Below are 6,623 nucleotides of genomic sequence, written 5' to 3' on the forward strand. Positions count from 1 at the left end.
CAATTGAATAAAAATTTTGTTAGAATAGTAGCCTAATGATTAGAATTTTGATAATAGCGATTAAAATATATCCAAATCATCTCTTTTTATACGACGTCGAATAATGAATATGTTCTTCTCTCGAAAAATATTTCTAAGTCTGTTTCTAATATGTGGTAATAGCTGGGCAATCACAATAACTTGACAAAACCAGATTTGCAGAGACGTATTTTGTATTTAAAAGATAATTGGCATGGCTTGAGGCTCTATGAAGTGTGCCAAGAATTAATTAGATTTTTTTTCCTCTATGGCATTGAAAAATGTGAAGTAGTAAATATTTTCTACTAGAGTTTACCTACAGTTTGACATTTGAAAAATATTTCCAATATAAGTTTTCTGCAGCCTTTCTCCAACACATAATTCTAATAATAATTGTTTATTGCAGATTTCCTCAAGCACATAATTTTAATATTGATAGTTTACTGTAGATTTTCTATTACACGTCATTTTTCTGATTATAGTTTTCCGCACATTTTTGCAAGCACATAAGGGGCCGTTCAAAAAGTACGTACATCCCGAAGGGGGGGGAGTGGATTCGCTATTTTATACGGTTTTGTATGATGGGGAGGTATTATACAAAGTACGTACATAAAGTTGGGTGTTATTGTTTAAATAATTTAAATTAATAAATTATATTAAATAAATATTTAATTTTATTTAAAACATAATTATTTTAATTTTTATGAAAAAGGGGGGGGTAGACTAATAAAATGTACGTACTCTAAGGGGGGGAGTAAGACCTTGTGTACGGTTATGTACGAAGGGGGGCAGGGGGTTAAAATTTCACCATTTTTGTGTACGTACTTTTTGAACGTTCCCTAATTCTAATTATGATTGTTTATTGCAGATTTCCTCAAACACATAATTCTAATGTTGATAGTTCACTGTAGATTTTCTCAAATACATAATTTTTCTAACGATAGTTTTCTGCACATTTTTTCTAGCGCATAATTTGACCAATGAATCAAATATTGAAAGTGCGATTCCTGTTGCTAAAATAAACCCAAGTCTTGTCTTGTTTTTAACTTTACGGTAGTACTTTCTGGTACCTGGAATGCTAAAGAAAATTAAATATTTTGTATTCTAGATAAAGATCCGTCGCCATTGACCTAAGGTTCATGTTTTCTTTCAGGTTTTCAAAATTATAAATTTCATTAAAACTTGCGGAATCACGATTCATGGCTTTCTCAAAAAATTTGCAATTAAGCCTTGCAATATGATTGCCTAATACAGTGTTTCCCAAAGTGTGGTACGCGTACCCCAAGGGGTACGGGAACAGTTTAGCGGGGGTACGCGTTCTTATGCAAAATATCTAGCAACAAACGAAAATTTCAAAAAATTTTATTTAAAAACAAAGCTAGCCATGAAAATTTACGATTACCTATTTTTCTATGGGCTAATTTTTGCAGAGTTAACCGTTAATAATTAGTAGTGTCAACAGCCAGTTGTGATTTTTAGCTTTTGTGCAGTTTCTTTATAGTAAAAAATACATTCATTTTTTTATTAGGGGTACACAGCGCTACGAAAAATTTAGAAAGGGTACACAAAAGACGTAAGTTTGGGAAACACTGGCCTAATATATCAATAGTGAGATGGTGCTCTTATTTCGGAAAAATAATCTTGTTTGTGTTATTTTTGGGAGTATTTTATTCTGACATCTTTTGAGTTCCTTTAGTAATGATTGATGAAGAGAAGTTGCACAGGTCTGGAGATACGTAAGTTCCGATCATTGAGGTGTAGATTAAGCATTTTAAGTCAGAGTTCCATTTTAGAGCTTTGAAGGAAAATTCGTAGTTTGCGAAAAGCTGCTTTTGTTTTACCGATTTGACACGATCTTTCCCATTGAATTTACTGTTTATAACCACAACAAGATATTATGCGCTATTGACAATTGGGATAGTTTCGATAAAAGGAACAACTTTTTTGGAAGATGATTTTTGTTTTATGTTGGATAATTAGTTGTTGCGATTTTTGTCCGTTACCTTTAAGACAGAAGATTTCTATTTTATTATCTTCTTTTCTTGAATTTTTGTAAGGGTTTTTGGACTTAATGACAAATCCAGCGTCACTTGAATAAAATGCAGTGATACTGTTAGAGACATGTCTGTCCACAGGAGAGCCTTAAGTAAATAAAATAAATAGTATGCACTTTTGTTGATATTTTTTTTATTGTGATTTGATAGAATTAACGACGTAACAAATATTTAATATATTTACTTTTGAAAATTTTCTGTTAATTAAGTAAGGATCAATTTGTTATATTTATTATTGGAGATGGGACTCACAGCAAATCAGGGCTGAGAATTTTCGACGCTTTTATTTTTGGGAAAATTTCTACTAGTAATATCTATGTTTTTGTTTTAACCTACTTATGCCGATTATGCTTTTATAAGGACAGTTTTTTTTTCCTAGAAAATTAAAGAAGTAGTAATTCGCTTAATTTAATATTCTGATTTATTTTAAAGACACCTTATGGAATAATTAGTTGATTATCCATATTAGTTCGTCTAAAGATTTATTCAAATGAGCAATTTGCTCTTAAAAGGAAAACATTACATTCTTAGAAGAAAACAAAACTTTATTCACATTTCAATACGAGCACACCGCCACACTGCTGAAGACGTTCTGCTCTAGGGTTGCGTTATTATTTGCGTCGTTTAGGCGATGATTTTATTCGTCTGTGGCGAATANAGTGAGTGCTAATTATCGCTAAAAAAATATGAGAACTGATAGTGGAAGTAAACAAAAGGGTTGCTGTTTGATCGCCAACGTTTGCCACTTCAACGGTTTCTTCGCTGAATGGGCGATTTCGTTTGAATCGACAGAGCCTTCGCTTTTAGATAAAAAGACGAAAACGATATTCGGTTTTTTGACACCTTAGAATTAGATAACAAAGCGTAAAATTGAAATATTTACATGAAAATACGTTTCTAATTGTTTCAGTAAACACATAATTTAATTTTGAGAATAGTTTTAATGTATTTTTTTTAAGTTTAAATTAAATTAGTTTTAATATATATTGCGTAAATATCTATGCAAACCATAACTTTTATAATTCCATCGTAAAAGTCGTATAGAATTGAAAGTATATGTTAAAAAAATACTCTTTATTTTCATAATTACAACTTTTTTAAATTTATTAAAAGTTAAATAATATTTAAAAAAGTTTTATGTTTCACCGATTGATTTAAAAATATATTTGAAGGAACTGCATTTATTTGTATTTTTAAACTGTTATCTTTATTTTTCTAAGGGAAGTATGTTTGAAGTCTAGTTTTTTTAACAGGGAATAAAATGTTCTTGTAAAGCTTGCTAAATTAGAATAATCGTTCACAGCTTTGAGAACTTTGTTTATTGTCGGAATTTCGTTATGGCGGAAAAAATCATGAACTTTTCTTCTTACAGCATTTTTGTCGAAATCGTTAATGTCATCCAAAAAAGTTTTACGAGATTTAGTCCTCTTCGATGAATGTAATGTACTATCCCTTTTATATTCTTTAATAATTCTGAAAACAGAAGTTGTGCTAACTCCCAATGCAAAAACCGCATGCTCAGCCACATCAACAGCTGGTTTTGAATGGACTTCTGTTTTATAATTGTTCAATATTATTTCCTTCTCAGCTTTACTTATGTAAGATTTCTTCTGCCGTTTTTTAGGAGGATTTAAATCCATCACTTTATTTTCCATATTGCTCATGAAACACCTGCAAAAAGACACCACGGTGAAACAAACAACCCTCTAAGAAATAAAAGTTTTTGCTTGACTGCTGGGCGCTATTTGTCAATCATCCGGTGCCAAGCAGACAACGGTATTGCGCTAAATAGCACGCCGCTTTGTTTACTTTCACTATCAGTTCTCGTTGAACAGACTATAGGGCTTCATTATTATTTATTTCTGCTTGGCGATGATTTTATTCGTCGCAACTTGATAGTTCTATCGACTGTTGCATATTAAGTATAATAATATTTATTTTTGTATCAGAAATTAGACACATAGCATTTCATAAATTGTGACGTCGCAGCATTTAATGAAATTCTTTCTTTTAAAATCTTTAGAGAAGACATAAATCTCAGGCAAATCGCTGCTTATTTTTGTAGCGTCGTAACTTTATCTAAAATACAAAACGTATAACATACCTGCCAACTTTTAATTCCTTCCATTATCATTTTTCCTAGTGGTATTAAAATGGAATTAAAACTTCAATTTTAAGCAAACAAATGCGTTGTATTTGAGCAAACTTAAGTTGACAACCATGATTGTAACGCATATTAATATATGTGCTTCATTTTTGTAAGAATAGTGGTGATCAAAATCATTTAAAAATTAAGTTTATAAAAGAAAAAATAGTATATATTTACTACCACTTTAAATATGAAAACAAAATCTTCCGGAAGAGTTGGCAGGGATGGTATAATTATCTTTTCACTCCAATTTGCATTCCAGGTACCAGAAACAGCCAACTAAAAGTTAAAATTTCAAGATGGATGGGGGAAGGGCCGTAAACGGCCTCAGGAGCCCTGATAAATTTCTATGATGATGATGACCCAGAGCATTTTTAAAGGTAAGTTGTGAGGTTAGCTGAGAGATCTGTCTTAAAGGATTAAAAAAAAAATAATAAGCTACCACTTTTTTTACATTAGTGTTTTTTATTATACAAAATCTACCTTTCGGTTCCATTTAAGAATAAGTTAATATTTGCTTGGTTTATAAATTCGATGAATAGTAATAATGTTGACTCCACTACATGCACAGAGATGCCAACTTGCTCCGGGGAGCAAATATATATTTTAAAGTGGTAGTTTATTAATTGTGATTCTTGGTTTAATAAATTCAATTCAGAAGATTTTTATACACCACTATTTCTAAATAATTCGTAGGCTTATATAATTCACCACTTTATAGTAATTAAATCATGCTATACCTTTCAAAAAGCAAGCAAAAATACTCATATATTTGCAAAATTTACTTTGTAGTTATTTACCGTTTTTTTTTTATTATTTTGGCGTGTCCGGAGCAGCTGGCATCTCTGCATGCAAATGATTTGAAGCAGGGCTGAAAGCCTGTTTATCAAGGCGGAAAAGGGCAAAAACTGGAATGAAGGACATTTCATTCTAGTATTCTTTTCGAGAAAAATAAAATATATGTAACTACCAAGTTTTTTTTAATAATTACAGTATTTATTTCAAATTTTTAATTTAAACTAAATATATATAGTAGCAAAAAAAATTGCTATGGGGAAGCTTTATATCCGAGCTCTGAGCCAATATGTCTTACCAACGTCTTGGACACGGCAGCCAAAGATGTTATGCCCCACGACCCATTAACATGACCCAGCTATGGAATGAGAAGAAGTATGATGATATCAAAATGGATTGCTAAACAGGATGGAACGCGAGACTACTAGAGTGCCTAGAGTAAAAGAGTGTGGACAACAGAGAAACGATTCCTGCTTGGTAGAAAGAAAAACTTTACCGCCGGAGGCGAGAGTGGAAAATTCGCCATTGGAATAAAACGGAGTGAAAATTATCTGCCTCAAAAAATTTATGTTCTGCATTAATAAAGGCATGTAATAAGTTGATTACTTACTTTTTTTCAATAAAAAACTTCACAGTTACGGTAAATGTAAAAATTATGGCTGGAAATTTGGATAGTTTTTAGTTATTTGAATTTATCCTTATTATTACTTACTTGCATGCATATAAAGTTTTGTTTATCTCATTGTAAAGAGAACAAGGTAATGAAATAACTAATGATTTCATAAGAACAAATGTATTTACTTTTAATAAACATAATTTCTATCTAAATTTCCTATAAATTTTAAGATTTGAGTATCTTTTTATCAAAACTTCAGAAGTGCAGAGTTTGGCGATATTACTTTGAAATCTTGGCGCGTTACAATGATCGCCAAGTAGCATTTGTTTACTTTTAGTGACCAACTTGATAAAATGCTAGTTTGTTTTAAATTTCAACTAATTATCGAAATTTTTGTTTAGAATTTGTTGAAATAAGCAATACCTTTTTAGGTGAATATGTGGTTATTTTTTCCTGAAAAAGTAATAAATTATGTAATTTGTTTTGTTAATTATTATTTCTGAAATGAGTAACATAATCATTATTAATTTTTATATTTCATTTATGGCATTTATTTAAAGCTGAAGTCTTTTCATAAGTCTTTTTTTTTTTTTTTTTCATTGACGTTAATTTTTTAACAATGTGAGATGCTAATTTTTCTTACAATGTTTCTTAAAAAATCTGTAATATCATGTGATTTTCAATCTTAAAGTTTATGTTGCAGATACTTTAGTATTTACTCTTAGGCAAATGGATCGAGTGAAATAATCAATTATATTCATTTAGGATTGAAATAACTTCAATAGATTATTTTATATTCTTTTTATATTAAATAATATATTAAAGATTTATATCTTTGAGTATAAAAATGTATTTTATTAGTATAAACTTTAAATGTATCGATTTATTTAATTATTTATTTATTCTTTTATTAGCAAAATGGCTTATTAATTACTATAATTAATTTTATTAATTANTTACTATTCTGTACATTGTCTTCCTATCCACCAAT

This window comes from Parasteatoda tepidariorum, chromosome 9, assembly GCF_043381705.1.
Source record: "Parasteatoda tepidariorum isolate YZ-2023 chromosome 9, CAS_Ptep_4.0, whole genome shotgun sequence".
NCBI lineage: Eukaryota > Metazoa > Arthropoda > Arachnida > Araneae > Theridiidae > Parasteatoda > Parasteatoda tepidariorum.